Source organism: Amyelois transitella, chromosome 3 (assembly GCF_032362555.1).
Source record: "Amyelois transitella isolate CPQ chromosome 3, ilAmyTran1.1, whole genome shotgun sequence".
Classification (NCBI taxonomy): Eukaryota; Metazoa; Arthropoda; class Insecta; order Lepidoptera; family Pyralidae; genus Amyelois; species Amyelois transitella.
The window spans coordinates 5,761,322-5,778,841 of record NC_083506.1 but is presented as its reverse complement, the minus strand read 5'-3'; the positions used below and the strand labels follow the sequence as shown (position 1 = coordinate 5,778,841).

At 33.2% G+C, this 17,520-nt stretch overlaps 1 protein-coding gene across 1 annotated transcript in view; it reads left to right on the top strand.

The window, feature by feature from the left end:
- The window catches only part of LOC106135414 (lachesin), a 71,612-nt gene that overhangs the window by 28,758 nt on the left and 25,334 nt on the right, over nt 1-17,520 (top strand). The gene's annotated exons all lie outside the window — the stretch shown is intronic.

The following is a 17,520-nucleotide window of genomic DNA, read 5'->3' as shown; positions in this document are numbered from 1 at the left end:
ACTGGCGGAACTCATAAGAAAACATATACTTGTAAATAAAGAGAACAATAGGTATGTCGTTACTTTTAATGTATTATGACGAGAGAACTAGGTGTTCCATTAGCTAGAATAGTAGGTATTAGATTTACCATCTGAAGCTGTAGGCAACCTTCATGGTATATATAGCAACGGTTGCCATGATGTTGTTTTGTGAGGGATATGTCAAAAATAAATTTTATTGTTACATGTTCTTAAGATATACGTTGAATAATATAGACATTTTATACTGATTATTTTTTCCTCTTTTCTCCTTATTTCTTATGTAGGAATAACTAACTTTTATAACTATACTTCCTACAAAGCCATAAATAATATTTTTAAATTCGTGCGATGTCAACATTCCGTTAGTTTACTATTCTTGCGCATTCAAATGAAGTTTACTTCCACTATCACTGCAAATGTATTCCACAGTTAAATAAAGTTTTCTCACAACATTACTTAATTAGTCAATCAAGTATTAGTTAATCAACATCTAAGAAAGACAAAGACACACCTACACAGATGTGTAGGTAGGTCCTTTATAAGTAACACAACTCTTCACATAACGCGTCCGATTACCCTACACTATGGCACTCAACGTTCTCTGAGCGAAACGTCAAGTGCGCAGCTTGCACTTGCATTGCCGGCACTTACTCTAGTCGTAACAAATTAAAGATTATTTGTATAGGAAGCCGGTTCAAGAAACCCCACGCCACGAAAGTCTGATTCAAGAAGCATTCTCCAAAGTAGATTTTCCGACGACAGATTGTTCAATCTGATTGAAGCTCAGTTAACTGTGTGTGTAATCAATTAAATTTATTTAAACTACATGGATAATACTGCTAAAAATGATAAAGATGATGTTGAATATAATTATAATAAAGTTTCTGGTCAAGTCTTGTTTGACACTATCAATATAGCCTATTATATTACACTTCTAGGTATAGCAGGACACAGTGTTTACTAAATGAAAACACAACTATGACAGATTTCATTACAGTCATGATGTTATTTCTGTATCTTCGATATTACGTGCATACTCAGGCAAACGACTACAGCGATGTCACCGTGCAGATGATGTTCTATGCGAAATGTCACATTATACACAACAAGCATTAACTCGCAAGCCCGCATTAAGTCATTCATAATAACTTATGCAAACTTTAGTAATAACAAAAGCTTTATGTACCACTAACCGCTAGGTATACACCAGGCATCGCTAAAGTACAATTTTTGGGGAACTAAATTCTAAATTTCCATATTTCTTTCGCCGCTACATATGAACCGAATGATAAGTGTAGTCTATTTCTTCAAGAACTGAAACAAATTTAAATAAATAAAGCGAAATAGAGTTACACATATAATAATGAGTTGGTAGTTTAAACTAAATGACATTTCAAGGGCCTTTATCTTTATATCAGTATATAAATAATGGACTGTAGTTACTTTGGACATGTTGAAGGCCTTGTGAGTTATTGGTACGATGTTTGTACAATTATTGGTTTTACATTTTCAATTAAGTCTGGGCAGTCAAAAATAAAATAATTTCTTATTCTCATTGTACACACGTACCTCCACCGCAAGCAACTGTCTCAGAATACCTAAGGCTTGTTTAAGTTCAGCCATTTATAGCAGAGTTCGACTATGCTTATACTAGCTTTTCGCCGTGACTTCTTCTTCGACCTTTATTTCTTCTATAACAACAAACGTTACCCTTTTCCACTCTAAACGTGACGTCAGCACAGTATTTTGGTCAAATTATTGTACCTGACACTTCCCCATTTAGAAAACAGATTCACGAGCAACAAAATTTTACAAATTGAGTCACAAACAGAATTGTTTTGAAAGAACTGAATTGTTTTCGTTAATAATCCTGAAGATAATTCAATTCTTATAACCATCTCGAGATTCAAACAGTCAAACTCCAGCTTTGTTTGAAAATAATAAGAATACAGAGTTGGTAAGTTGAAAAATTTTGGCGCTTAATTTACATAAACCTCACCGAGCCCTGTTCACTTTTTGATACTTTTCTTTTTCATCTTATGCCTCACAACATTTCTCCTCACCCATTTCATTAAAATATTATATACTTAACTTATTTTTCAAGCAAAGTATGGCATCGTAAATTGCTGGCGTTTCCACGGAAAAGCACGCGTTGTATTGAACTTATATTTTTCTGTAATCCTAATCTGCCGGGATAACTAGAAAGACGGAAATTCTAGGAGGAACAATCTTTTATTCAATGGGGATTTTATTTAACTTTCTTCCCTATTCCCATCCCTTAAAGTTAAGATGTGCGTTGGGTGTATTGCATAAAAAATTGCAGTTGTTTATTTTTTTTCGACAAAACAAAGTAAAAAAAATATGATTAAATAGTAGTAGGCAATCTTAATTGATTACATATAGGTATTAGATAATAGGTTGTAGTTATAAATTGAAGCTCAAGTGTTAAATCCCTATTTTTGTCGACATTTTCCTCGTTTCCCGAAAATTAAGCCAAATCCTTCGCTGTCTATACTTACTGTAAGGGCGTTATCACATTATTAAAGTGGTGTTTTTAGACATACATATTTTCAATTCAGGTGATTTCTGAACATTGAGGCATAATTATGTATTTTCAACACACAACCATAATAGCAATCGGAACCATAAAGAACTGCGGAATTTCTATTTATAAAATTACTTAATCAAGGCGTGGGCAACTGAAACTGAAGCCCTTCACTAGTTTAAATTAAAAAATCGGTTAAGAATAATATTAAATGATGAAAATCGTAAAATATCTTATGTGCTGTATGGTTCCCGGCACTTTACAATTGGACCACGCCGCGCATTCACCTCATGCAGTCTTCCATGCTGGCTTCAAGGGTACTAATAAACTTGAAATTCTTTGTTCAGATGATGGGCTGGCAGCCTTCACTATTTGAATCGTGGCCTTTCAGTCTTTTCGAAACCGTTGGCTCTGGTCTATCCCTTAAGGAATAAAGATGTTATTTACTTTATGTATGTACCTATGTAGTAGCATATATGATCAAGTAACAACCGACTCTGCCTGTACCGTAAAGTATAATAAAGTCCGCTACACGAACGAACAAGAAAAACGAACAAGCAAAGATTATAGAGAGAGAGACCCACAATAGTTTATGACTGGGAGATAGATTATAGTATTAGTTATGTAACGTGTTGTTACTCAACTTAACACAACAACTTAATTTATTTGACGTCAACCAATGTTGTTAAACCCTACGTTTTGACAATTATTAAGCGATATGAAGTATCCTATAATAATGAATAAAAATTTTAAATTTATTAATTTTGACTCCTTAGGTCCCAACGAAAGATTTTTATTACCGAGATTTCCATCAATGCTGAGTTGGATCACTATTCAAAACAAAATCTGTAATCATAATATTAGTTACTTTCTTCTTTTCATGTCTAAATCTTTTACAAATTTAATTCGTTATATTAAAGACTAGTGCAATATCGCCCTAAGGAGAACATGTGTTATGTCAGCGTGATCCCGTCAGAACAAACACGCGGGTGATCTACACTTCGCCGGAGACACTAATCCCCAATTTCCCACGACTTGTAACTCGTGCCATTTATTTTCCGTTTCTTTTTTTAACTCCTTAATAGGTATATAAATTATATTTCTACTAAACTATACCAGCAGCTTCGCCCGCGCGAATTTAGCGCCATCAACACTCCGGATTTTAGCGTCACCTACAAAAGAATACAAGTTTTTCTCAATTGCACGAGAACTTTAGTTTTTATCGGGATGAAAGGTACACTACGTCTTCCTCTACACTTTAACTTATATATAAGTAAAAATTAAGGAAGATAAGTTAAGTAGATAACCTGACCCATATTGGATCGATTATGGTTACACAACCAGTTGCCCGAATGAACGAGTTTCCTCACGATGTTTTCCCGTACCGTAAGAGCATCGGTTAGTATTAAAACAAATGAACATTAACTTTGAAAACAGTCATTGGTACATGGCCATGTTGAGATTCGAACCTGTGCCTTTATGCGCGTCACACATTTTAACTGGGCACCTTATCGATTCGACCGCCGTCGCTTAATTACCGCTAAAAACGATATCTGGATAATATAATTGTTAGCTTTTAATCAGCTACCAATATGATATTAAGTTTGCTCCTTTGACTAATTTTAACATTGAGAGACAAAACAAAACATAGGTATATGAACATTGAAAATGTTAATTACGCATCTGCCAATTTGATCGCTCACTGACAGTCATTTGGAGGTGTCGATTGGTTGACATCACAAATTGACGAATGTGCGATTACTGTTAAAGGTCCATAATGTTGCACGAGGATTAAAATAAAAAGGTATGTTGACAGTTCTTCTACTAATTTATAATTAAAACATTCATCCTCAATTTTGGCATCAATACCAAAAATAAAACATCTATTTTATATTAGCATTTAATTATGTAATAATACTAGGATATAAAATCATCAGCGAAAGTTCTACCAAACCTCCAAAAATTCTATACATTTCGATTACTTATTTTATTACTTTTTTCAAGTTCTATTTTTAAATGGTCATCATAACAAATTTAGTGGTTACAGCTTTTTATCTTTCAATGATTTCTTATGGAAAACACTGCTCCCGTGAAACTCCGTGAGTAAAACTAGTTTGATAATGATTTTTTAAACTTTGATATATTTGGAAGGCTCTCGTACTTATCTATCGTCCTGCAAATTATTACCGTGATTAAACTTGTTTCCACATGAATATTAATTGAACTATTATAACATTATTCTAAACGTAATTGTATATTCGCTTGACAGCCAAATGATTCATTGAACTGTGGAATGATAAGCAATTCTGATAGCGAATATATCCAATGTTACAAACTGTAGGTAAGTATGGTAATATATAGATATATAAGTAAACAGAAACATAGAGTACTTAATATCTTTTAGAAGATAAAAATTGCATGAGATGCTATCCAAGAGTTAAAGAATATCGGTCTGTGACTATTGAATTACTATTACAAAACAAGATATTACGACAGCTACTAACTAAACGAAGACTATCTGACTAAAGTAGAGGAAGCAATAATAATAGAAATAATGAGTATTTAGAAAAGGTAAAATTGAAACACATCAAATCATAGGGAATAATAGAAAAAAAAACTTTCAGATTAAAAATTTTATTGTTTGCATTCATATTACTGTGGTTTTAGAATATATGTACGGTAGTAATTAACTATACGCATATCTATGCATAATATTTGGACTATATTATGTATATGACACAGACATATATTCTAAACAGCCTAAATACCACTACCACATGTATACCTAAATATAAGTAGCTAAGGAACAATTTGATTTATGATTGAATTGTTCTTCTATCAATTTACATCAAAAGCGATTTTAATTGACACAATTGGGTTATATCGTAGGTAGCAGAGACATTTCAACTTTGAACAAGAAAACAATAGATTTTTCGTATTCAATCAATTCGAAATTTGTCGGTGAAATGGAACATTACAAAGAAACTGAAAATAAGAAATATCCAGTGAGCATTGCCTTTGTGAACTTAGAACTGAATCCCTGGAGGTTTATGTCTTTTCGGATCAGGCGGCTTACCGGAGGACGCGCGAAGAAAACTCCTTTCGTTCATAAATATTTACTTTATGAAATAACGCGCCTCGAGCTCGGCTCAGTTTCACACTTGGCTTGGAATCAGGTGATAACTATCGAAAAGAAAAATAATATTTGCACTAATATTACTGCTATATTCCAACCTATTTGTTACTCATATCAAATTTTCTCCCACTCATCTTTGTGATATATTCTAACGTTATTTAAAACAATGTTACATTATTTTTACAAAACCACATGTGTATATCGTTTTAGGAGATTGGAAAAATAATAAATCAATCTCTAGCGCACTTTGGTAATAGATGCGGGACCATTTTGCCACCCTCGCAATTTTTTGGAGTACGTAATCTTTTCAAGTAATGTTTCGGAAGTGGAGATAGTATTTAGGGGTGGCACTTGACAATGCGTCTAACCAAATATAGGGAAGCGTTATAGCAATAGAGATAGGAATGGACGCATTAGCGACACAATGATGTATTCAAAATAACACAACAGAAAAAGTTTTATTGCTATCGTATATCATTTAATGTATCAATGTTTTTTATAAAGGGAGCACACACAATATACCATTCAATATGTGAAGTTACAAAAAGGTTTAATTGTTGAAAAAACCTCAAATCTTATTCTTAAATTGTTTATGAAGCCTTAGTTAAATTATTTCAGTATTCACGAGCAAAGAATGATTGTTCAAAATATATTGAATGCACAATGTTATTCAAGATACATTTCCAATCGATTGGACTATTTTGCGAGCAGTTCACACCCGGAATTAAAATTTGCCGAGTGGAAATAATTAACCAATTATGACCATGCGCTGAGTTGTATTCATCGGTTGAGAGTACCGGTGTGTGTAACTCTACACTGTACATTACTGCACTACAATTGGCATCATATCGACCATCGCTCGTGAAAAGTTACTCCAATTATAGAAATCGATGACGCGCGAACTAGCCGCGCGAGTGAGTTTGACAACCGCTGTCAGTTTAAAATTCAATATGCGTTATGGTGCAATTCAGATGCGGTTATTATAAACAGCGCCGGAATATTGATGGTCGTTGTTGATTTATATTGAAAATTTTCAGTGTGCGTGTCGTAACTGAACCCTTTATGTAGTAGGTACTTGTTCTAACCAATTAACGAATTTATCTTTCTTTGAACAACGAAGTAATTATAAATCAATCACTTAATATATTTTTTGCTCGCCGTGCTTTTAAGTAATTAACCAATGTCCAAATAACCTTTTTTCTGTTCATAATTTTTTTCATTATTTATAATTTGGTCATCATTCACACGCTAAGTCGTTCGACCCTTGATTTTCTCTTCGGCAAACTAAACTAAAACTCTGTGTCAAGACATTAGTATCAGGACAGACAGTATATGACCGTGATATCTTTTACTGACTAATTAATGTTAACGGATATTGTATCATTTCAAACTCAACTTCAAAATTTTATACACATACGCTTAATTGGTATTAACCTTTCCGAATCAATCTTAATATCGATCGCGAGTTAATTACGCGTAAATACAAAGTAATCTGAACAGTTAGTACTTAATATACTTACAAATGAACATTTGATATAAGTGGATGGTGTAACCATGATCGATCCAATACGGATTAAATTCTTCTGCAAAGATTAAGGACGCAGATAGGAGCCGCTTCGGTTAAAAACCTGACTCACCCAATTCAGGATCCATGGTCAAAGGCATACCCCAGGCTCCTCTTCAGAAAGGAGGGGATGCAACTGGTAGTAAAGCAAGGGGGAAGAAGACTTAAACATATTTATAAATTTTAGTTATAATGCATAAATGGGCACTAAATGCCACTACGAATTTTATAAATTAAATACAATAAAAGGAATTCTCTAGTTCTGTTCAGATACTGTTATTTAACAATTGTTATTATACCAAATGTAGAGATTAGTTTCAATAGAGATCCAGAATGAGGAGAGATCATTAAAAACTTCCCAGGCATGTTAGTGTCGAATAAGCAATGAACCGTAAGAACTTTGCTAAATCTCTACACTGTAAAGTAACACTTAAAAAAAGTTCTTTAAAACTTTATTTTTGCATTTAAGAGTTACTTCATGCCGCCTACGTCATTATAAAATAATCTGCCAATCATACTCTCATGAATTCACTTAATATTATATCTGTGCATTAATATATTTCAGTCCGTAAAGTAAAACTAAAATGTGTGTGTGATTTATTTTATTTTTTGTCGTCTCTTGCCAGTGTTGTTGTCATAATGAGGCAGACATACTGAATAATTATTCCACACCAAAAACTAGGTTTGATACTTTCTGACTGAGTTTTTTATTTACTTTGACGACTAGGGAATTAAAGAATCAGCCACCTTTTATGGTCTTCTCAAAAATGACAAGTCAAACCTAAGCGGACGAGCTTGCACTTGCATGAATAAATGGATGAACATTGATAATAATGAAAATAATGTATGAATAGTGACGGACATTTATAATTTCAAAAATGTAATAAAGTTACAATCTAAAAAGGCAAATATTTCCATCAATTAAAAATTAATGTTAAAATAAAGAAAATTCAGACAAAATACGTTTCACCGTTACAACCAATCATAAGCAGTGATTGTTCTACCGAAACAAGTGAACCGGCAAATTTCTGGAAATCTTCATGAAAGTTATAAAAACGAACTCTCATCATAATAACTTGACGTCTGTTTCCTTCAGACATTCTATTCATCAAATGTTTTTATCTTTTATTAAATACCTATTCCTATTCTTACATTCGACAGGATTTTTAGTTTAGTTAAAAGATAAAAATACTTTGTATATTCAACAGCTTTTATTGATAGGCCAAAGTAGTATTAAAATTTTGTGTTAATGATGCAAAGAAAGTTTATAAATCATCCTGGGGCAAAAATATATTTTTTGTGAGTATGTATGTTTGTGTTTATGATAACTTGAGCCACGGGAATCAAATTTTTACATATTCACAATTTAAAAAACAAATTATTTACGACATCCAAGTTCGCGGCAAACTAGTATAATTTATCAAATTTAATTTTTGATTATTGAAACTGCTTTTACAGAACATATATGCTATAAATTGCATACTGTTTTCGTACAATAGGTACAATGTACATATATTGAATACAGTAACTAAGCATATCGATAACCTCAAAAATTGCCACATACCTAACAGGGTCCAATCAAAGAACTATTAGAACAATCGCTAATAACATACAAAGCGCGGACACAAATTGTTCTGTTATTATTGCCTAATGCCACCATATGCCGCCTGATATTAGAGAATGTATGTTTTCTTTGTACGTATGTGAGAATGAAACAGAAATGTAACAATAAAAAAAAATTCAATAATTATGCGGAACATTTGGAGTAAACGACCAGGTACGGACGCGAGGGCAACGCGATTTTCCTCAATTTTCATTATTTCTATTTTAAGCTTTGTAATAATTGGCTGGAAAATGAACAATGGGGAATATTTTTAGCCATTTATAATGAACAACATAGGTATTTATATTTCATGTCCGAATATTGATATTGTAACATATAAGTTCGCAAATTTAGAGAGAAACACCCGCTGATACCTTTCTTCTTCCTCCTGGCTATAGTCCCAGTTATCCTCACTACTCAGGAGAGGTATGCTCTTGACCATGTATCCTGTATCGGTGAGTTAGGGTTTTACACTGATAAATTCGGTACCTTTCCGAATCGACCACAGACACCTTTCACCTGCTGATAATATATATACTTTTTACTTCTAACATATGTAGATCTGTTCATTATTTGTGTTCACTCAAGAATCTTTTGTAAGTACTTGTTAAGATCTTATTGTTTCACTCGGTCGTTAGTTATGTATTTCTAGACACCTAACCTTACATGATCACTTCCCATAACTAATGATACACTAACTTGGCTCGCATTTACATGCAAGTTTCAATCCACTCGTACTGAAAATAGCCTCAAAAGTCTGGAACCCACGATACGCAACTAGTTGGTATATTCCTATAAATAAATAAAAGTCATTCATTTGTTTTCCTTTTAATAATTAATAAAACCTAGGATGCTGAAGACCAACAAACGAAGTAAAAAACACTCCGGGCTGAAGCAAAGCGGCGGAGGAGCAACAAGCGAAGTTGAGAGAGAGATTTGAGTACCTACGTATGTATAAATTCCGAAAAAATTAAACATTTTAAATGAAAAAGGATTCATGCAAAAATGAACGTCATGAACCAAGCCATTAAATTTACAAAAAGTCCATATAATTCAAATGCACGTTTCTATAAATACGGTTTTCGTTTTAAAAATATGAAGAAAATGGAGATTATCTCTGACACTAATTAAAACTTTGAGCCGTGGAAACTCAAAGATATGGCCTCCTCCTGGGCGCAGCTCGCTTCACTTTAATTGCGCACCCTGGCATCGTTTACATTTATTACCAATGAAAAAGTCTTCACTTTCATATTGCGTCTTGGGTCAAGGTATTAAGAAAGCCGAATATTTTTTGTTTGTTTGGCATTGTAGTTATTAATGAATCAATAAATATTAGTAACAAAACGGGCCAAAATATGGAAATAGCATTATAAATATCTTTTTAAGAGCGTCGGTAGTCGAATCGGTAAAGTGCTTGGTTAAAATGCATGTGGCGCAAAACAAAAGACAGGAGGAAGAAGAATAACATTGATAATATCTTTGCAGTTAAATAATACACATTACTATTTTAAAGTTTTTAATTTAGTAGCTTAGCTTAGTTAACGAAAGACAGCTGATGCTAGAAATTAGTGTTGGGTTATCTCATATGTGATGTTCTACAGAGTAGCAGGCATGTTTAAGATACCTATACGTCGGAAAGGCTGTGAGCAGGAAAAGAGTGTCTACAGATGGCTGGTGCGAATTGTAAAATCTAATATTGGTATAGGTACTGTACCAACCCCACTTTAATGAGTGGGGATAAGATATCCAAACAGAAGTGTTTCATAGATTTCATAAAGATTTAAATGTTCATTTATTTAATTTGAATTCCTTTTATTAGTAAAGATAATAATTGCCTCAATACCCCGAACTTAAAATAAGTTACACAATTATAACTTACAGCCGATAACGGTTAAGGTGTAGTCTCTGCCTACCCCTCCGGGAAAAAGCAGCGATTTTATATAATGAACGATTACATAAAACAATTGTTTTTATCTTTAAAACCAGTCTGAAAGGCAGTTTAGGGAAGGGAAAGTGGGCGGTGTACTCGGCAAACAAAACGGAACAGAAGGTTTAATCTCTATGCGGTACAAATACCTCGTTATGTAAATTGAATCTCTTGCAAATTTGAATCGCTTTCATAAGCCAATTCTCTCTGAATAAAAACAATAGGATACACTTTTAACATTTTAAATATTTCTTGAGGAGGAAATTTATCTCGGCTCATTAATTATTCAACTGTGTATTGAGATAAGGATGTCGTTTCCATTAATTTTATAAAATGTAACCAAAGTTTGCAAGTTTTGTTTAAGAAATGTTAACAACCAACAATAAAAGCACTTGTACACGTCCTGGCCACAATCTTTGGGTTGAAAGTCAAAAAGATGTTGTTTACAAGTTGTTCATATTATAAGGAATTCATCATCAAAGGCTAAATATACTTAATCTTTGTTCCGTTGCTATAATCCGAAACAAATATATGCCTATAGCACTTTTGGATAATTAGGTTTCTAATGGTAAAATAATTTTTGAAATAGGTTTAGTAGTTTTTGAGTTTATTCGTTACAAACATACAAAAATACAAATCCTTTCTCTTTATCAATAGTGTCGATTGTAACAATTATTCATAATTTTGGTAATATATTACCTAGTATACCTTTTTTAATTGGTACCGTGTAGTTCCCGGCACCAATAAAAAAAAAAAAACAGAATAAGACCATACTATCTCGTTCCCATGGATGTCGTAAAAGGCGACTAAGGGTTATGCTTATAAACTTGGGATTCTTCTTTGAGGCGATAGGCTAGCAACCTGTCACTATTTAAATCTCAATTATATTCTTAAGCCAAACAGCTGAACGTTGAAAGACTGTTGGCTCTGTCTACCCCGCAAGGGATATCTATATATAGACGTGATTATATATATGTATGTTACCTACTTTAACTTGACATATGTATTGTTCAATAAAAAGACATGTAAAATAGCTATGCCAAAGCAATACTTGTCTATTTATATATTTTTTTCTGTGTTGCTGCCTCATCAACCTGTGCACAATGTCTATTCACGAAGCACAGAAAATTGACACTATTCATACGGCGAATAGGCAGATCAAATGCCTGTTAAATGCTCCGAGATAGGTTCTAGCACATCGCCAAAAAAGAGAATCCGAAGTTCAACAACTTTGCTTATCATTATTTCATTAATTTTTAAAATATGACTTGAACCTTTCCACAAATTCTACATATTTACTAAGACTTCGACCGCCTATTGTCAATTTCTGAGGAAACTCAATAATCGACTGTGGCCTTTGTAACCATTAATTAGATCTTTATTGACTAAGAATTATATGTTTCATTCAAAACGAGACATTAAGGTTTGGGAGGAGAACATATTACGTATCTTCCTGCGATCCTCCGAGATAGGTCCTTCTCAAAGTTGGACCTACCTAAAGCAACCGTTTGTCCTAGGTAATCGTCGACAACTTCGAAGATCGAGTTTCCCACTGCTACTGAGATGGGCGCTACATGCTATATTATACAATAGCTGATATTCCAACAACGAAGAAAGCCTGCACATTTTAGTGGTTATGTAACCAAAATACAAACTGGGTTAGATCTCCTTGACGAGTTAGGTACGTTAGTTAGACAGAAGTCAGAACTACTAAACTAACTTGAAATATATTTAGTGAACAAAAAGAGCAATGTTACCAAATACAATTTAAAATTTTCCATATATACATAAATATAATCATGTCTCCATCCTTTAGGGGAAGACAGAGCTAGCAGTCTCGATAAGATCGGAATGCACTGGCAGGTTGTCAGCCATTCGCCTAAAAGAAGAATCCCAAGTTTGCCTTGATTTATATATTTTTATCTACTTCTTGAATTTCATACTGTAAGCTTCTATTGATATTAAATTCATTATATTTTCCCATTTAACTAAATGATTGCGTTCAATTCTTTCAACAAAAATGTTTCTTACTTTCTTTCAATATAACGCACAGAATCAAATCGTTTCTGAAGATAACAATATATTTTGCGAAGCGAATACATCTTCGTAGAGTTACATATATGACATTCCATACAGTATTCAAGTTCGTTCAGTCCCTGTTGTCCTCCGAACCCCATTATATCCGAACGATCATCAAAATTTTACGTCCATTTCGGGTACTTCTGCGGGACGTAATATCTGATTCTAGTTATCCTTTGGGCATCCCGCTTCGTATATTCGAACGGCGATAATTCACGAGCCAAAGGTCAAGGATTACCTGTAATTTTATGAGAATGCTCGAGTTGTAGTGACAGTTTAGAACGTACTTACATTAAATAAGGTCATAATATATTATAAATCCAGTTAACCCCTTAAAATTTAAAATTATGTTTGTTTTCTAAACTGCTATAGTTTATTCTATTAATTTCCCATCTTGTGGCATGATTTGGGGTACTTTTTATTATAACTTAATTTGTATATTTCCACTTAGTTTATTACTCAACATGTTTTTAACCCAAAAAAAATTTTCACGGATAGTTAATCAAAAATAACTGATTGTACTTATAACAATTTAAAAGAATCTTAACATTAAATGTGTTACTAAATAAAGTTCATAAATAATGCTATAACACTTTGTCAATATCTCTTCTTTCGAAACTGTTTCTGAGTTAATCTTTCTACAATATCCTTTATGAAAGCGCTTCTGAGCTCATTAATCATTATCTCATTATGCTGTTTAACTGAACACAGTTTAATAAGACATCGCAACAAATATTTTAATTAGAGAGCTTAAGCCATGTTCAGAAATGGGTGCTTAAACTTACTGACGGGAGTCAGGGCACCCTGATTACAGACAGAAGGAAATGTGATAAGAAATAATCCACTACTTTGTTCAGTTCAATCTCCTGAGCGGTTTTAAATATGTTACGATAGAGCGAGTTCCCGATAATAATCCGAAAAACATTTTTACGAGAGCAAAATAATGTTCATAAGTCAACATTCAACAATCAACAACGCTTCATTAAAAATTAATACCATGTCCTCACAAACCATATATGAATCACATATCGAATATACTAACTCATTTAATATCTCACTAACAACATTTATTTTAATCATTATCATCACATTGATTACAGTCTGTATGTAGGTATATAGCGTGATCTCTGCACAACTTTCGAATAATACATATTTTCTTCTATTTTTTCGCATTTACGTCGAAGTTATCATTCCATACTGCTCTCGCAGGCATCAACTTCTGGATGGCTTTAAATACTTAAAAGATAGATTAGCTACCATCCAAAAAAGAAATTTATATACAGCAATTTTATTAAAATTTAATCACAGTTGCTACATCTGCCGTTCTCCGTGATCCTAGTAGGCTGAAGACGCGGCCTCATTCCGCTTAATCCCGCCAGCACCCGATGAATGGACATAATTTTCTGTACTTGACACCGGTGTCTCGCTCATTGTGCAACTCAACTACTGTTTTGTTCCTTTTTATTACTGTCACTCGTTAATGTGTCTTGTTCCAGTTCCAGCAAAACAATACAGCACTTTAGATTAAAACTGTATATTTATGAGGGCAAACGTTTAGCGTGGGAGTAAATTTTTGTAACAAAAGTTTTTTGCGTGACTCTTTCACGTTAACAAATGTAGATACGCATATCACGTCTTGATTCCTTATGGGGTAGACAGAAACAGAATTCTCAAAAATAGTTTTACCACATATAGCTAATGAGCTTAATGATGGAATTGAGATTGAGGTTGTCAGCCCATTGCCTAAAAGAAGAATCTCAAGTTAAGTATTTCTGTTGTTTGATTTTATATCTGCATGGGAAGTAACACTATGTTTTCTCTTCGCTACCATACCAGCATAGAAGCCTACATTAATCAAAATCTAAATATATTAAAAAAGACACAGACTGACTGATATATAAACGCACAGCCTACCTAACCGCTAGGTACCAAATTTGAAATATTCGCTTGCTTCCCACGGGAACCTAAATTAACGGGAATACACGCTTAACGGGGTGAAACCGTGGGCATACTTCTGTTAAGTATGTACAGTATATACTTATCTACTATATTCATGTTATGTGATATATTCTCTGTTGATAAAACGCTAATGTTCGTAGGATGAGTTTATCGCCTCCCCCGGACGGCATTAATGACGTAACGACATTTGATTTATCATGAATGTTTATGTGTCCACACTAACATCTCCATCAGTATTCTTAATGATTATTAGTGTTACTATAGACAATGGAAGTGTCAAGATTTATCGCCCGATTACTGGCGACGTTGGTTTTGGAAGAAAATAAGTGCAAGCTGTTAGGTTGAATGCGATAGATTAATATATATGTGAAGTAACTGTGTTAGTGTTACCGTAACGCAATTGTATATACAAAAACATATAGTTAGCAAAGATTGAAACAACTTATAAATAGGTATATATTTCTAGAAACGCTGTATGTTAATATCAATAATTTGAACGATAAAATTTTGCGTTCAAAGTACAAATTGCTGGCCTCAGTTGTACTCAGTTGTAGCGTGTGGGCATGTAGAAAATAATCATGATGAATCATTAGGAGAACCATCACTACGTAGGGACTGGTTCACAAGGCTCTGTGATACCGAAAACTATTCTTGCTTTTGGCTGGCCATCACTTTAACTAGTAGGTCGCTATGATACGTTTCGGGCAGCTTTTATTTGTCATTCTCTATTTTTATCTTTATTTACATTTTCAAAGATTCTATTTTCATAAAAGTAATGGTAAATGCCAGTTAAAACAATGTTGGTGTTTAACTTCAGAAAATTTTGAAATAAATTCTGGCACAACTAAGACGAGCTTGGATAGTGTCCTCTGGCACTAATTAAAACTTTTGGAAAAGACAGAAAAAGGGTTGAGAAATATAGCGTTCAGCGAATAGTAATGGCATCGCGGTCTTGTTTAATAACCTCAGTTTTTCTTCCAGTGGTTTCGAATTAGAATATTAAAATCGTCGACGATTCGCAACCGCCATGTTCAATGCCTTCGTTTTTTCTGATTGAACTTTACTTTTTAAAACTGCAGGGAATAGTACGCCTTTCTTGATCTCGGGAAGGTGAAAAAGCAGATTTTATCCGAGGTAAAATTAAACTGGCCTGTATTATTTTTTGCTTTTTATTCGTGATTCCTGGATTCGAGCAGATCAGCAGCTTACGTTTTCTAAGTCGAGAAAATAAAATGTTAACCGAATATTTTCTTCTTTGAAGATGACTTTAAGTAGCTACCTATGTTACTAACATTTGATATAAATGAAATTTGACATAAATTTCCCATGATTAGATCCAGAGCTTAAATTCGTTCAAAGTACTTTTACAAATATTTTTGTACAAATAAAATTAGATAATCGTTGAATATAACAAAAAGCAGCGCACGTCTTAAACATATTTATGAAATGTTTCATAAAAAAAAATCTAACGAAATGTACACAGTTATTACGTATGGATAATCAAGACGAATAGACTCGCACTTCACCGATTTTTTTTTTGTAATGTAGAAAGGAAGTGGCGTATTAATTAATTCCCTCATCAATCATTGCCGTTTTCTCTTCAGAACCCGCCGTCATTCACAATGTAACAAGTCGACTCGCGAAAAGCAGCTTTTCTCTTACGATTTCTCGTAATTTCCTTTTTCCTAAAACTTAGTGCGTTGTGATTATTCGGTACATTTATACGTACACTCGATAAATTTATAGATATATTTATACATTTTGCTACACTTATGCGAAAACATGTAAATGGTCTAAAATAACTAAATGAGATTTTGTACAAGATATATGACTGTATGTTTTCCAAATAAAATAAAATATTTAATAGCAATTTATTATAAGAGATAACTTTTGTTTTGTTAAATAATTCCAGCCGAATTCTAGAAATACCAATATTTATGTGAAATTATATCATTGCAAAATATATCAATGCTTATTGTCCATATCAACTTCCAGCACGACAAATGATTTCCTCCCGATATCAAGTTACGTAAGTGATATAAGAATACTGGCATATAAAATACAAAGACGATAACGTATATAATGTTTATTAAAATGTGATGAATCAATTTTTAATAAACTCTTTCGTGACTGATTGATGATGAGTGAGGGACTGACATACGACACAGCCGGAACGGCTGCGTAGGAAGCTGAAATTTGGCATTTATATTCCCTGGGGACTCCAGACGAGCACTAATAAATGATTTGTAAAAATTACAGAAAAAAGGAAATCAGGCTTTGCGCTGCGTAATATTGCAATTATTATAGTACAAACGATCAAGTGTAAAGTATTACTACTTATGGGGTTGTGTAAACTACATGCGTAGGCAAACTTTTTCAGTGAATATTCGGATTTTAGGATTAATAAATAAAATCGGACAAGCCGAACATAAAACTGTAATTTTAATCAATAAACCTGTTATTTTTAAGTTATAAGAAGAGTTATAAGCAAAGATATAAGATACAGATAAAGAATACAAGGTATCACATAATAACGTCAACACAACATGTAATTAAAGTGTAGAAGAAGCGGCGGTCCAATTAAACAAGATTGTAACATCACAGAAAGGAGGAAAAATACAAAGTAGCAAATATCCAGTTTATTATTTCATAAACTATTCAATGACGATGATCCCAAAAATGACAA